This window comes from Rhinopithecus roxellana, chromosome 13, assembly GCF_007565055.1.
Source record: "Rhinopithecus roxellana isolate Shanxi Qingling chromosome 13, ASM756505v1, whole genome shotgun sequence".
In the NCBI taxonomy this organism is placed as follows: domain Eukaryota; kingdom Metazoa; phylum Chordata; class Mammalia; order Primates; family Cercopithecidae; genus Rhinopithecus; species Rhinopithecus roxellana.
The window spans coordinates 94707808-94724744 of NC_044561.1; the positions used below are offsets into that span (position 1 = coordinate 94707808).

Below are 16937 nucleotides of genomic sequence, written 5' to 3' on the forward strand. Positions count from 1 at the left end.
GAACTAGCCTCCTAACAGGTTTCCTGGTTCCCCTCTCCAGTTCATTTTCCACATTACACGCAAAGAGATTCTGCTAAAATAAAAGCTGGAGCATGTCCTCTCAATGGCTGCTTCTGTCTTCTGGATAAAGCGTCAAGCTCTTGATGCTTCTTGCAATGGTCTTGCATGCTCTGGTCCCATTATGGTTTCCCTTGGTCTCAGTTCTTTTCATTGGAATGGACTTCTTTCTGATCCTACAATGTTCCCTTTGCCTTAGGCCAGCTACATCTGCTGTTCCCTCTGACTTGAACCCCCTCCCCTACAACTTCTAAGAGTTCTCATTCCTACTCACACATCTCTTACATTGACTTAAGATTCACATCCTCTGGAAATGATGTGCAGTGAAGCTAAGACCCTGTTTTATATTAGTAGTAGGCCATCTCTTGGACCAGCAGTTATAAATCAAAGACCACTGGTAGTGTAAGTACTTTGAAAAGAGATTTAGGATTATATATGTAGACATTCTGAAGCAATTATCAAAGATAATTTGGCTTTGTAATAGTTTCTGACAGAATCATCTCTTTGGCACTGGATACTCTACGCAGAAAAAATATCCATCAAGTCCAAAGCTGCCACTGCGTGCTTCAGAGCTTTCAAGAATAATTTCAAAATCCTTTTAGTCAGGCAAATTTTTACTTTGAGTACTTTTTATTTGGTTTTAAAACCTAATGATCTATATGTTGCTGAACAGTTTGTTCTACCCTCTCTACTCTTTAATATTAAATTGAATTAAATAAAGAAGACACATCAATGAGAAATCCAAATGTCAAAATGACTGATTTTTAGCTCCCTTTGGCTAGAAAATATCAGTCCATGGACTCTCTCCTGGCATGCATTGCCAGGGCACTCTGCACTGAAGCAATGAGAAGTCTTCAAATCCACCTACGAAATACTCCAGAAAGCATCTCTTAACTAAGGACGTACAGAAAGACAGTACAAATCAAACATGTGTAAGGATTGGGCTCAGAAATCCTTTTAAAATCTAGAAGTCTAAGTGCTCATATTCTACGCACGAAGGTGTTCATCTGAATTATCCCCTACTGGTCAATGGGCGGAACTGTTGCAGGGAGGTCAGCGAGCACACACTGAGGAGATTGGAACTGGGAACTTGCATTTGTGCCTGAACCTGAGCAATGCCCAAGAAACTTGAACAGCACTCTTTTGGGGTCATGGACTTTTCCTGATGATTTACTCCTTTGGAGACAGTTCTGCTTGTGGCTAATGCTGAGGAATTAGAGGCTTACATGAGATGTATTCCAGGAGGATTTTTTTCCTAACATTTTGTTACGAAAATCTTTACACATATAGAAGAGTTGAAAGCATTTTACAGTAGACACCCATATACTTGCCACACAGATTCCACCAGTAGCATTTTACCATATTTGCTTTAGCATATGTCTATATCATTTATCCTTTTGGGTGCATTTCAACTTCAAAGGAAGTTGCAGGCATCAATAAGAATACTTTATTTTATGTGTTATTAACTAGGTTTCATGAGGATTAAGAAATGGGCTCTGCAACACAAGCATGATTCTCTTTCTAGACCATTAATTCCACTGGGCCTAGGAATTCCCTGGGTGTCCCTTAAGGGAATCTATGCAGGATGAAGCCATGCATTTCATCTCTTCCTAAAGAACTACTTATACATATATCAGGGAAGAATATAAAAGGTGTTTTTTCTCCCTACTCCCCATACAATCTTGTCCATCAACATTATCAAATGGATTGGCAGGGCTCCCTAGAGTGCTTTGTCATGGAACCAGTCAATTCGTAGGTAGAGAAGACACCATCCTAGTTCTGCAGAAATTCTCAATAGCTCTTATTCTGATAGGGAATGACTTAATGAAGTTCTTGCATGTATTTAAGCCTGTGCCAATAAGAGACAATGTATTCTTATTAGTGAGCTCATCCTCAAGAGATGGGAAGAGAGCAGCTGTAATGAGAGCAGCTTGTGTCTGGATTGGCTTGGGTCTTACTGCAAAATAATTTTCCATTGTCTTAGGCATTTGCCTAAGAGAATGTTATATATATTAAAAAAAAGATAATTGGTATTGTTGTCAAGAGAGTAGCTGAATTTCCTTTCATATTGTCAAACTTTTGAGAGGACTTAATTTGCATTTTACAATGGGGAAGATGGTGAATTATAGAGAGATGTGAGCTTTTGAGAGTATCCTAAAAAACCTGCAAAGACCCTGAGACAGCTGAGGGTTTGATGGAGCCTTTTGGATACATGTTAAAGGCTATTGCCAACATTTCCAGAGCTTTCACCCCAATCCACCATCACATCCCCAAATACAGGATATCCCACAGCCATCAAACCAGGGCATGAATTCTGGACACACTTTCCCTTCTCCTTATTGATTTCATTTTCCAAATCTATACACAACATTTTTAATGAAAGTAATGTGTGATACTACTCCTTTCCTTCCTTTAGCCCAAGAGTTAACAAACTTTTCTTAAAGAGGCAGAGAGTACATATTTTAGACTTTGCAGACTATAAAGTCTCTGTCACAACTACTCAATGCAGCTGTTGTAGCATGAACTCATAGACAATGCATAATGGAATGGGCATGGCTGTGCTCAATAGAAATTTTAAGGACACTAAAATTTGAATCTCAAATGATTTTCACGTGCTCTGAAATATTCTTCTTCTTTTGATTATTTTTCAATCAGTTCAAAATGTCAAAATCATTCTTAGTGCACTGGCTGTGCAGAAAGAGGCATTAGCCTGGATTTGAACCCTGTTCTTGTTTGGCACTATTCAATAGAACCATCTGTCATTGTGGAAAAGTTGCAATTGGCATGTCAAATACCATAGCCACTAGCTACATGGGAATACTGAGCACATGAAATGTGGCTAGTGTGACTGAGAAACTGAATTTCAAATTTTATTCAATTTTTCAATAACATATTTAAATAGCCCTGTATGACTAGTGTTCACCACCTTGGACAGTACAGCTCCATAATTTTCTTTCCTATTAACTTGAAAAAATGGTCTTATCTCTTGCCTACATTAAAATGGACCCCCAAATCCTTTCCTTTGCTGCTTAAGTGATACAGCTATAACTCTGCAGAGACAACAGTTGATGTCTTGATTTTATATATTACATAGCAAACACAGGGAAACACACATAGCACATGAAAATACCCATACTGCACATGTGCATGAGTGCATATGATCCTGATATAGCTCTTCATTGGTATTCCATCACTTCCAAATTCAGTGAACAAATAATCATGGGGAAAAATGCCTACCACTTAATAAGGATAGTCCCCTCCTATTCAATGTCTATTATAAAAAATGCAGTATTAAATAATGAAAGCTATCATATAGTATAAACTCAAACTTTTGTGGTGGTTTCCTTAATTACTTGTCACAAAATCCTATACCTCTTTTAGACAGCTTGCAATAATGAACTTGCAAAACTGACCTAAGAGATGTCATCATGTGAAATCCGCAAAGTGATCATTTCCAAGTAAATGACAGTACATAAACTCTAGGTCATCTTAAATCAAATCTCAGCACTTCATGCTGAGCTCACAGGTCAAGGCCAGAGAAGCTGACCAGTGAAACACAAAAGCATAAAATCATTATTATTTAAATGGTTTTGGTAACAATCATTTAGCATACCTGTAAAGTCTTATTCATTACAAAATGATGCAATTATATTTTTCGTCTTGATTAAACCCATTTAGAGTGAAACTTCTATCATCATTGGCAAAGATGATTTCAGGTTAACTAAGGAAATTCTAGAGTGAGAGATGAGTGATAGTTGTCTGTCATGGGTAACACAAAACAATAGGGAAGAAGGTTAAGTTAATGGTGAGAAAATAAACACTTGCCCTTACAATCCTAGTGCTGAGTTTAGAATAATCCCAGGCCTAGTTGCTCCTTGAAAACTCTCCATGGCTTCAGCTGAGGCCTTCTTTTCTTTGTCATGCTATATTCTCTCCACTTTCCTTCCATTTTTATATGTATGATTCACAAACCTTTTATCTCCAGCTAAGACTTCTCTTCTCAAATCCAAAGTGGTACATTTAGCCATCTACATGACTTCTCCAGATGCCTCAAAACATCTCAGTCATACTATGTCCAACGTTGCTGTCATGGTTCCCTCCTCCTCATCACCAGTTTGGCAGTTTGACACCTAGCCCAGGAATAGGTGTCAAAATCCACTCAGTTGCACAAACCACATGCCTAGGCAATTCCTTGACTCCTCCCTTTCCCTGTACCCTACAGTCAATCTGGCTCCAGGTCCTGCCTCTCACATCCTTCTGCCTCTCTCCATCACCACTGTCATAAACCGACTCCACACTGCCAATGTCTCTTGCCTGCACTAACATAATATCCCTAGCTAATCTTTTGCATCCCGCTTGCCCCTTCTCTCCTTTAATTTGCTCCCCACATCAATCAATAAAAATATTTTCAAAGCCTAAATCTGATAATATCACTTCCTTCAGCCAGCCTTAAGTCTTTTTTTTTTTTTAGACAGAGTTTCACTATTGTTGCCCAGGCTGGAGTGCAATGGCGCGATCTTGGCTCACTGCAACTTCCGCCTCCCAGGTTTAAGAGATTCTCCTGTCTCAGCCTCCCGAGTAGCTGGGGTTACAGGTGCATACCACGACATCCAGCTAATTTTTGTATTTTTAGTAGATATGGGGTTTCATCATATTGGTCAGGCTGGTCTCAAACTCCCAACCTCAGGTGATCTGCCCTCCTCGGCCTCCCAAAGTGCTGGGATTACAGGCGTAAGCCACCACGCCTGGCCGGCCTTAAGTCTTATTAGGATAAAAGCCAAAATTGTTAATGCAGCAGCCAAGGCTTTATGGGTTTCATTTCTGTCTACCTTTCTGGCTCCACTGTATACTCTTTTCCTGATACTCTTTGGTATATCTACCATGACTCTTCAGTTCCTTGCATACACCATAGTCCCTCCTACCACAGGGACTTTGCGTGTATTATTATCTGTATCTGAAAGGGTTTATCTTCGTCCACACACACACTCTTTCTCACTCTACCAGACCTTATTATCATTTACCTAGTTAATTCCTACTCAACCTTTGGCTCTTAGTTCAAACATCACTTGCTCCAAGATGTTCTGTCTGATCTTCAATCCCCTATAACTACCTCACTCAGAGCAGTCTGGGTTTTCCTGGCACCATGCTCCTTTCTTTCAGAGAACTTGTCTGGATTTGTAGCTAGACAATTAGTTCATGTGACCATTTGTTTATTGCCTCCTTCTCTCCTTTACTGGGGGGATAAATTCCACTGGAGCAGGGACAATGTCTACTTTTTACCAAGTATGGTTTCCCCAGAACTTGGTCACTGGCATATTGAATACATTCAAGAAACGTGTGAATGGATAAAATGAGTACAATGAGGACCTGGGCATAGTGTAGGTGTGTCTATGGTGGCATCTGGGGTTGGGAAGGGATATAATGCCAACCTTCCTTGCAAGCCCAAGCTACTCCAATGATGTTTCACCTCTGTGGACAGTGTTGACCCAAGAACTCAATATCCAGACATCAACCAATATCCAGGATGTTATGGGGTATGTGTTATGATTGGCTTACTAATTTATTCCTCCCTTCCTCCAAGTCACTTTTCTATTCTTATTCTCAATTTCCCCCTTATCTCATATCCCTCAATTATTTTTTATGGATTTTTATCTTTCAGTGCTGCATGCATTATTATTATCTGTGTTCCTTCTCTGAGACCAAAACTACCTTTTAATAAATAACATTTATAATTATAACTTATTTATCCCAACCCTCATTGTACTGCTAAGCCTCGAAAATCCAAGCTGAGATTCAATCCTGGTGGCTAAATGACAATACAGTAGCCAGCTGGATATGTAAACCTCATTGTCTCAGTAGCATTATTCTTGTTTTGGCCTTAAGGCTACTTGTAGTTTCTATCACATACTTCCTGCCATTCCTGAGTTCCCCTGAATTTCTGGGCCTGCAATAAAATATGGATTAATAAAGCAAAAACAGGGCCTATTCAAATTCTAGCATCCAATGAAAATAAAAGACAGAGAAAGCATGCAGCCAGCATTTAAACCTTTGCTTTGATATCTTAGGATTTACCATGAAAATATTTTTCTGGGAACAGGTTCTGGAGTCTGTGCTTAGTGTATCTACTCTTTTTCCCAACGTACCCTTTCCAGAGATATATTTGTATCCATCTGACATTGATTCATGCAGCCAGATGGCAAAGGACAGAGATGGACCACTCTAGGCAATGTGTGTCCTACTTACAGGCCCAACAATCTGTAGTCTAATACTAAATAAAGGTATTGGGCCTTTAAGTTTCAAAAAACGCAATTTTGTTTGTTGGTTATCTTACATGTAGCAGGGACAGTCTGAATGCTGGATGTATCAATTCCAACAAGCAAGGGGATAAGATGTTAAACTGATTCCCCAAGGCTGGATAGAGAGAAGTATAGTGGGTGTCATTGCCAACCCTGTGAGATGCTGACAAAGCCACTGAGAACCAGGAGTAAATGTTTAGGAACCTAAGGAACAAATTCCTTATCACCGGCAGACAATTGTAATGACCTTGTGATATGGTGGGAAGTGTCCCAGGGTATTCAGAATGTGTAAGATCTTCAGGGGCCTTCTGAACTATCTAAAAGAGATGGTAGAGGCACTCCTGTGCAGAAGGTGTTAGTGCTGAGAGTTTATTCCCTGACGGAAACAGGGTAAAAATCAAAGGGATATAAACTGAATCAGAGCATTCCATAGAAACAAAGATGTCACTAGGGAATGTGCTCTCACATCAAGACATATTAGTTCAGAATGGCCTTGTTCAAAAATGGCCACAGGTATGTCAGATCAAATATCAATAGTTCAAGTTCTCACATCAGTGTGCATTTGTTCATAGACCATTTATTTGTGCCAATGTTAAATCTGCCAATATCCCACTAATATCTTAATTACTATATATTCAGAATGATTTTTGATATGTGATGAATCTTTACGTTCTGTCCCACTTCAGAAACATCTTGGTAATTCCTGGGTCATTGCTTTACCATAAAAATTTTGAAATCAGCTTGTCAAATTCTACAAATGTTGACTTTTTTTGGTACTGCATTTAATCTATAGATCAATTTGGGAGAATTTTTTTTTTTTTTTTTGAGACTGAGTCTTGCTCTGTCATCCAGGCTGGAGAGTGCAGTGGCACAATCTTGGCTCACTGCAGCCTCCACCTCCTGGGTTCAAGCAATTCTGCTGCCTCAGACTCCCAAGTAGCTGGGATTACAGGCACACACCACCACACCCAGCTAATTTTTGTATTTTTAGTAGAAACGGGGTTTCATCATGTTGGCCAGTACTTATTTCTATGTTATTGGCTCTTCCAATTCATAAGCATGTTATAATAGACCTTGTTTGATGTTATACCCAATATAACTTTACTTGTTATGATGTTATATATTTTTAAAGTTATACTAGCTGCCTGTTGCTTATCTACGGAAATGAAATGGATTTTTATAAATTAATTTTATAGGCAGCATATTTGCTAACTCATTAATTAACTTATCTGTAGATTATTCTGAATAGTTATTCACATCATTTGCAAATATTTTTTCACTTAATATCTAAATATTATATCTTTTATTTATTCTTCTCGTCTTATTGCATTGGACAGAAAGGGATAATAGTGGGTATCCTTTTCTAAAGAGAATGTTTTAATTATAAGGTTTTCCTTGGATTTTGCCTTTGGTTTTTGAGTTTCACACACACATACGTTAGTAAAGTTTCTAATTGTGTTGTCTTATTCAAATCTATACTGTGACAATATTTATTTGCAGTTTTCTTGATGCATCAATTACCGAGAGAAGTGTGTTGAACATTTTTGACTACAGAGGTAGATTCAGTATTGTCAATATTTTTACTATACATATTGTGAGAGTACATAATTATGTGCACATAAGTTTAAAATTGTTATATGCTCTTGGAGAACTAAACATTTTGTCATTATGTAACAGTTTACTTTGTTTTTGCCTTAAAGTCTATTTCATTTGATATGAACATAGCTGAAGCAGGTTTCTTTTGGTATTTGCATGGTATATTTTTTGTTTCCTTTATACTTACAAGTTTTCTAAACTCCTATACTCCATACATGTCTTTTTGAAGTAGCAGATTGCTGAATTTAAAAAATAAATACAGGCTGACAATCTTTGATATTTGAAAATGGAACATTTTTGCATATGCTGTAATTACTGATACTAATGGATTCATTTTTATGCTTTCTATCTTTTACTTTCCTTTCTGTGCTTAATTCCCCCCCTTTTTGCTTTCTTTTGTATTATATTTTCATCCAAATATGGATGAAAGCAAGAAAATATTTTCATCCAAATATGCTTCATCACTTTTTTAGTCAGTTGCTCTTAATATTCTGTTTCTCATAATTCCAAAATCTCAAGTTGTTAGGGCTTATTCTGCTTTCACTTTCGCTCATTCTCACTCATGGACTTTCTTTGTAATCTCATATTTTTCCCTCTGTAATTTATGGTTTGTTCTTTTACTCTTTTAGCAGCATTGGATGTTTCAATATTTATCACATCCTAGAGTTAATCAATATTTGCCCTCTTCCTGAACATCACAAAGACTTAGAGTGCTTTAATACCAATTATCTCTTTTAAATTGATATTATATTATTTTATGTTTTAGTTCTTTTTATAACTCCATAACACATTGTTAGTCTTTTATATCATGAATGTTAATTTATATTTATCTACCCATTTACAATTTTCTTTGGTCTTTGTTCTGACTTTCCATCTGGGGTCATCTTTTCCTCTGACTAGTATATGGAGATACAGTTTCCTTTAGTGAAGAGTTGCTGGTGGGAAACCCTTAGTCCTCACTGTACCCTCGCTCCCCATGTCTTGTCTTCCTGGCTGTGCTAAAAATGTCTTTATTACTTTCATTGTTAAATGATACTTGGGTTTCTGGAACTTAAATATGATATATTTAGATATGGCATTGTTTAAAATATACTATGCTTGAGATTTCTTAATCTATGAATTTGTGAATCTATGAATTAATCCAGAATTAATTTTATTAATTCTGAAATATAACCTCTTCAAATAATCTCCTGTACCTTTTTGCTCTCACCCCTTCTTCTCATTCTATCCTGCATGCCTCTTGATCTCTCTACCACATTTTCCATATCTTTGATACTTTGCTATATTCTTGGTAATTATACAGATCTCTAAAAATTTACTAATTCTCTTTCTGTTGCTATAACTATGCATTGTATTTTAAATATATTTTTCACTTACAGAGAATCAATCTGTTTGCAAATGTGCTTCATCACTTTTTTAGTCAGTTGCTCTTTACTCATATTGTCAACCTTAAAAGTACTTGCTTAATATTCTGTTTCTCATAATTCCAAAATCTCAAGTTTTTGTATGGGTCATTCTGCTGTTATTTTTGCTCATTCTCACTCATGGACTTTCTTTGTATTCATTGCGATTGCTTTCACGTGGTGACATTTCCTGGAACTTTGTCTGTAGTCATAGTTTAGGTCTGGTTTAAAGACGGGTTCCTTTTTAAACAAGCCGATTAATTATGTCAGGAGCCCACAGGATTTCCAGAATGAGACAGATTGAAACTAAATCTGTTTGTTTTCAGTATTCCAAAATTTTCCAGTTTGGAGCCTAAGCATGGGTCATTTCTTTCTTGTTGCTGGCCACTCGGTTTGGCCCTTCAGTCTGGCCCTGAGTTTGTCAGGTGGGGTGAATTCAGGCTTCAAACCCCCAGTGAGAACCACGAAGCAATCACGAATTCTCAGGGAGAATTTTTTTCTCCTCTATTCTATACCAAGTTTCAATACCAAGTTCTACCATGCTGACCCTGATAGACACTTTCAAGATAAAGGACAGCTTGACTGCTCTGCTCACCTCTCTGGTACCTGCTTTCACTTGGACCTTGTCCTCTGAGCATTCCCTACTTTTTTCCCATTCACTGATGCATTTAAACATACTTAAAAAAGTTATACAGAGTTTTCATTGGAAACTCAGGTCTCTGTTTTGTTTTCTTGATATTTTATCTTAGATTATATCAGCAACAGATGTGGCATTTTCTATGGCAGAGGGAAACAGGTGACTTCAGGATTGCTTCAGAATCACTGTAATTCTACTAAGAACCAATCAAGTTTGAAGGGCTCATTAACAGAAATGTGATGATATCAAGAGACTATAATGGCTCCTTTTAGCCTGAATTGGATTTCTTTTTAAAGATAGAAATAGAAAGGGCATTTGAAAGAAGTGGATCCAGATGAACAGTTAGAGGAAAGTTTAGAATTTCAAACAAGCTCTCATTTAAAACTAACTTTTATCAGTAATGGGTTATTTTGCATTAACATGAAGAATACTTTTAATCACCCAGATAATACATAAATACTTTATTTCAGTAAACACATGCAAACAAACAATATGGATAGCTGCAAAGCACCCTTTGGCCACCTCCCTAATCCCAGTCCCCTCCCTCAGGTTAACCATGGTTTAAGTTTGGTGTGTAAATGTCCAGAAATTCTCTGTTTATTCATATTCATATATATGCTTATAGAAAGAGCAGAATTTGTTTTGCATTTTAGAAAAACATATAGATGGTACAGTATTTTGTATGTCTGAACAAGTTTTTGTTCTATTCTCTGGCTTGATAGTATGGCTTTAGAATTCCCCATTAAATCATTTTAGAACTCTGAATGCTTTGCTTTACTCTTCAAACTTTCATTTTCTGTAGAGATGCCTGATCTCATTCTGACTTTCCATTTGTGAGTGGTAGTTTTTGTCCTGGAAATGTTGAAAAAAATTCTTTGTTTTTGGTATTCCAAAATTTTCCAGTTTGGAGCCTAAGCGTGGGTCATTTCTTTTTTGTTGCTGGGCACTCATTTTGGTCCTTCAGTCTGGTAATTAACATTCTTCAGTTGTGAAAATGTGTCTTATAATATTTCTTTGATAATTTACTTCCCTTGGTTTTCTCTTTCCAGTGCCCCTCTCAGTTGCGATCCTGTGCTCTGGGCACTTCGCTGTATCTCCTGTTTTTTTTTTTTTTTTTTTTTTTTTTTTTTTTTTTTTTTTTTTTAAGATCAGTTCCTTCTCATTTATCTGCTTTTAACTATTTATTGATCTCTTATACTGGTGTCTCACCTTTCGTATTCTTTGCCACTGTTTTACTTTTCTCTTCACTACCATTTTATAAGATATCATTAAATATCACCTCCAGAAATCTTTGCCACAATCCTCCTTAGGAATATCTATAAACAGGTTATATAATATAATACATGTTCTATTAATATATCTTATGGTTTCTGTTATTTTGTGTCATATTATACATAATTAGATAGATAGATATTATTGATGCTATAGAGGAAAACTATTGATTTTCAAATTTTAAACTGCATCTAGCCCCTAACTAAATTACTTTCTTTTATATGTTTTCAATTGTTTTATGATCAGAACATAATTTTTAATAGATATTTCTAGATCTTGTGTTGCACTGTAACTCACTAAGATGCAATATGGTTGGGAGAAGAGAGTGGTTGAGTTTGAGGCACGGAGTACAAAGCAAGGAGGCTGGAGATTAGACTTCGGACCCAGCCCTACCACTGCCTATAAGTGGACCTCTCTGAGCCTCTTTCCACATTGGCTAAATGAAAGCATCAGCTCAAATTGTGTCAAAACCACCTCTTACCATCTATGTAATTTTGTGAAATTTTATACCTTAGGTCTGCCAGGGTTAGCAATGGCTCTTTTATTCCACCATTGCGTGATTAGAAGTTTAACTTACCCATGGCCCATCAATTCACTTTTGTGACTTTTGTGTGAGTAATAAAAATAGCAGAGCATGGCACTACAGTCTGAACACCAGATATTGCCAGAAGTCAGTCCAGTGGAAAAATCCTCTATTAAGGAAGAGAAGATAAATCTGAAGAACTGTCATTCCTGAACACTGGAGGTAATTAAAGCAAAGCCCTCAAGGTTATGTCATCAATTTTTCAATTAATATGCCTCCCTCCCCCCTTTAATTGTGTATACATTCGTAACAGCTGAAAATGAATAAAGGCAGGAACACAGAGAAAAGAAGACTGGAACAAACAATAAAGCAGTGCAGCAATTACCCAGTTTACCTGACATCTGTACAGTAGAGAAGGGAAGCACACGATCTGAAATCAAAGGGGACTGGGTTTTTTAAATAATGGACATTACACCTGTATAGTTAGTGTGGGTTGCTATGCAGCAAGACACAATCAAGTCTGCTCATTGGAGAATCTGTTTGCTAAGAAAAGGAAAAAGACTGGAGACTAGATTTCTGGCCTGGCCCTATTCCTGCCTGTAAGTGGACCTCTTTGGGCCTCTTTCCACATCTGCTAAATGAAGGTGTCAGTCCAACTTGTGTAAAAACCATAGCAATAGATTAACAAATGTAAGAGATTAGTAGTACATACGATAGAAAATGCAAAGAGAGTATGGATATTTATGGGCACCCATCCTTCCTACCTGTTATTGTTTCATAATATAATTTCATGGACAATAAAAATACCAACATAAGTTTCTTTAGTTTAGAGAACTGTACCAAAAGCAATGAGTAAACCTGCTTTTTAAATATGTTTACACACACACACACACACACACACACACACACACACACACACGCAAGTACATACCATAGGTGGATAGGTGGACGGAAGAATGGATGGATGGATGGATGAATGGATGGATGGATGGATAGATGGAACCCTACTTATAAATCCCTATCCTCCAATTTTAAGAGAGAAAAGATGTTAAAAGGAAAGACTTATTTTCTACTCTACTCTTTGATAAGTGAGTGACTATTGTAATTTCAAGATTGGAAATCTATGTGTTAAAATCATTCTCGAAATGCAATCTTTAGGTTTCTCAACTAAATTAGCTTAGCCCTTAGATAGAATGTTCCAAAAGGCCAGAATCCTGTCAGAACAAGGATAGAAGCATAATGCCATCGACGAACACCACACACATCTCTACTCTTCATCTTGGGCTCTTGTAAAATCTCACACAATACCTTTTTCACATTTAATTTTGCTAATAAGACTTAAATACTGAGGGACTGTGGAAATAAGACTGATCATGATAAAGCTCTGACTAATACCTCTAAGAATATAATGAGGCACAGAATTTAAATAAAAAGAAAAAATCATTTCTAAAACTCCCAGCTGAGCCCCACTTCTGGGGCTCACATCAGGACAGAGTCACATCAGGTAGTCACATCAGGACAGAGGAAAAACCTACAAATCACATAGAAAGCTTTGTTCACATTGGACCCTTGCTGGGGCAGGCATTCACCTATTAATTCCTCTACAGGAGAAATCAATTGAAATACCACCAGAGATGTCAAAAACCAGTTTGTCTATCAGGAATATTTCATTTTATTCATTAATATTTATTTATTTAAAACATAATCTTGCTCGGTTGCCCTGGCTGTGCAGTGGTGTGATCATAATTCACTGCAGCCTGGAATTTCTGGGCTCAGGTGATCCTCCCGCCTCAGCCTCCTCAGTAGCTGGGACTACAGGCATGTGCTACCATGCCCAGCTAATTTTTAAAATTTTTTTGTAGAGATAGGGTCTCACTATGTTGCCCAGGCTGTTTTCGATTTCCTTGGCTCAAGCGATCCTCCCACTTCGGGCTGGCAAAGTGCTGGGATTATATGCGTGAGCCACCGTGCATGGTCCTCATTCATTTTTATAACCAACCCACCACACCCCAATGTTTCCTTCTGCCCCCTTTATTATGATGGTTGCGTTTTCTTTGTGTGTGGTGAAATAGTTTACTTTAGAGCTAGTCTTAGTAAGATATTCTGAGATTTTACGTATGAAACAGACATTTAAAAAAAAAAAACAGATTTCTGAATGTAACAGCAGAATTGAGTCTCTCTGTCAGCCATGAAATAGCAAACATTTTTTTCCTCTGAAAAATGTGAGTTTAAAGGCTTTGCCTAAAAATCTTGCCAAAGCTTTCCATGAGTAGATTTGCTAGAGAAATTTATTAGAGAAAACAGGAAAATGCAGGCTCCACCTAAGCCACTGTGCCTTTTGTTCCATGTGACCTAATGTTCATGAGACTGCTTGTTATTCACCTCATTACAAACATCTATCTGTCACAGCAGGTGTTGGGTCAGGAGAGGACACGGTGTCCAGGAAACCTGAAATCAGGTTAGAAACCTCCCAGGCGACCAATTCCCTTTCAATTGACTCTGAGTAGCTGGCACTGCCTACCACAGTCCCTGGGCTGCCTGCTTGGGAAATGGCTATAATTTAAGTCACAGCGGAAACACTTCTCAAACCACTCTCCCAGAGGGCGTAGGAGCCACGCTTCCCATGACAGGAAGGGAAGCTGCCCTAGCCTTTCCAACTGTTAAAGGAAATAGACAATTTCCTTATGGTTTCTTCAACATTTCACTCCCCACAGGATTGGTTTTACACGTTTTTTGCATGAGTCAGTCCCTTTGGGTAAAGTTGAAGCTTGTAAAGTCGTCCTTCCCATTTTCAGCTCCCCAAAACGGTGGGTAAATCTATTCAGGAACTCAGTGTGTCTTCTAAGAGGGAGAAAGGCACAGGCTTACACCTGCCAGGCTGCTCTCTGCATCCTCACAGGTCTGTGCTGTGAAATGGTTGGCCTAGATTGCTCCATGGATGAAAGACTGCTGGCCATTTGGGGTGAGATGCCCTGGTAGAGTCTGGCAAAGTCCACTCATTACTTGAGTCCAGCTGACTTCAGTTATGAAGTCATCACCAGAGGGAGCGTCTTTGTCTTGTCCCCAGCTTTCACCAGCCCCCGCTCACACTAGCCCCTGCTTACACCACCATCTCCAATCACTGGGACATGCAAGAGCTTTCCTGTCCATTCTAAGACACGCAAGATATGAGGAGTCATGAGCCTGCTCCAGAATCTTCCAGATTTTTGCCTAGAGGGTAGAAGTCAGAGAGGTACATACAAAGTCTTACTTCCTGCTCTACTCTCTCTCTCCCCCTTCTTCTTCCAACAATTCCAAGGCCTGGGGGAGAGGGGGACAGGCTTTCTTCTTTTTCTATGTCTTATCCTGAGTTATGTCATCTTTGGGGACATAGCTAGCAAGGCTCTAGCCCCCTAGACCTGCCTTCTGTGTTAGAAGAAGCTAAAGAAATTTGGAAAAAAAAAATACCTTCCTCTCTTGTAATCCCTGTTTTACAAAATTTCTCATCTGCTAATGAGGATCTTCTCTTCTAGGGAGTCCCATTCTTTCCTTTCCTGGAGCTGTGACTCAACCTTGCTAGTAAAAATCCTACAGCAGAATGTGCTTAAGTACATTACCCCTTAAGGGGTAAGGAAATATATGAGTTTATTATGTGCAAAATATTTTCCCTGCTATAGGAGGCTGAGTAAATACTAATTACAGAAAGGCACATGTGAAGCCTCTTGGTCTGTAGACACTTCAGTGTAGCAGCCATGCAGGCCTGTGGCTTTCTGTATCAGCTATGAAGATCATGATGTAAGTTGTGTAAGTACTGCTGGTTGATGTGTTCAACAGCAAAAGAAAACAACCTAACATTTAAACAAGGTCTATAGAAATCCTTTATTGTTATTGTTCTGAATAACATATGCTGTATACTTATTAAGATATTGTTCCTCCATTGAATATTCATTTATCAGAGGGAAATACCACTCTGCCAACCATTAATGTAGGTGAAATCTCTTTTTCCTGTTCTTCCTTGGCAATGGGGTTGATCTGTACAACCCAATATAAAATCTGCCGATGGAAGTACACAGGGCTATAGAAGCAACTCTTTCATTTGATTTAGTGTTTCGTGATAAACTAGACCGAACCATGAATTAGAAGGACTCATTAATCTCTTCTCAAATGGATTTTCCCTCCTATTTCCTCCATTACTAGTACAGATCCCTGCTTCCCTTCGAGTCTATACTTCCAAATGGGTGTTAGATAAGCTGTCTCCTGTTTAATCCACTCTTACCTGGTTCCCTTCCCCACCTTTCGACTGATTCCTCACTAATACCAAGGCCAATAATGACCTCCTGGATACTAAAATCAAAGAAGACTTCTGTAGCATTCACCGGCTTTAGACACTGGGGATCATGCCCTTCATATTCACGCACTGCTTTTCCTCTGGGCTTCTTTGACCCTCTTGGTTTTCCTCCTACCTCACAGGTCATCCCTTTTTTGTTTCTCACTTGCTTTTTCTATTCTTCCAGACTATTTATTTATTTGTTTTTGAGACAGGGTCTCACTCTGTTGTCCAGGCCAAAGTGCAGTAGTGCGATCTTGGCTCACTGCGGCCTTGACCTCCCAGGCTCATGCAATCCTCACATATCTCAGCCTCCCAAGTAGCTGAGACTACAAGCATGCACCACCACACCTAGCTAATTTTTGTATTTTTTGCAGAGATGGGGTTTTGCCATGTTGCCCAGGCTGGTCTCAAACTCCTGGGCTCAAGCCATCTGCCTGACTTGCCCTCACAAAGTGCTGGGATTATAGGCATGAGCCACTATGCCCGGCCTCTACCAGACATTTTCAAGTTAAAAGTTATCCAGAACTACCTCCTGGGATCCCTTTTCCATTCTTTTGATATGCCAAGGATTTTATCCATTCTAATACAATCTAAATTGATTAATGGATTTTATCCATTCTTACTCAATCTAAATTCATGATTCTCAAATTTGGGGGCACATAAATCTCAAATTTGGGGGCTTGGAGAAAGGGTGAAAACTATAAATCACTTAACCTTTTCTGTTTGAATTCCTTCTTCTATACTCACCCTCATACCAGCCTCCCAAAATGTTATGATGGTAAAGGAAATTATAACTGAAGAAAAATGAAAACTCTAATCAGAAAACACACGTACTACGGTGTAC

General features: G+C 38.3%; 1 protein-coding gene across 3 annotated transcripts in view; it reads right to left on the reverse strand.

Annotated features, from left to right (window-relative positions):
• The window catches only part of PLCB1 (phospholipase C beta 1), a 587065-nt gene that overhangs the window by 131032 nt on the left and 439096 nt on the right, over positions 1 to 16937 (reverse strand). The window lies entirely within an intron of this gene.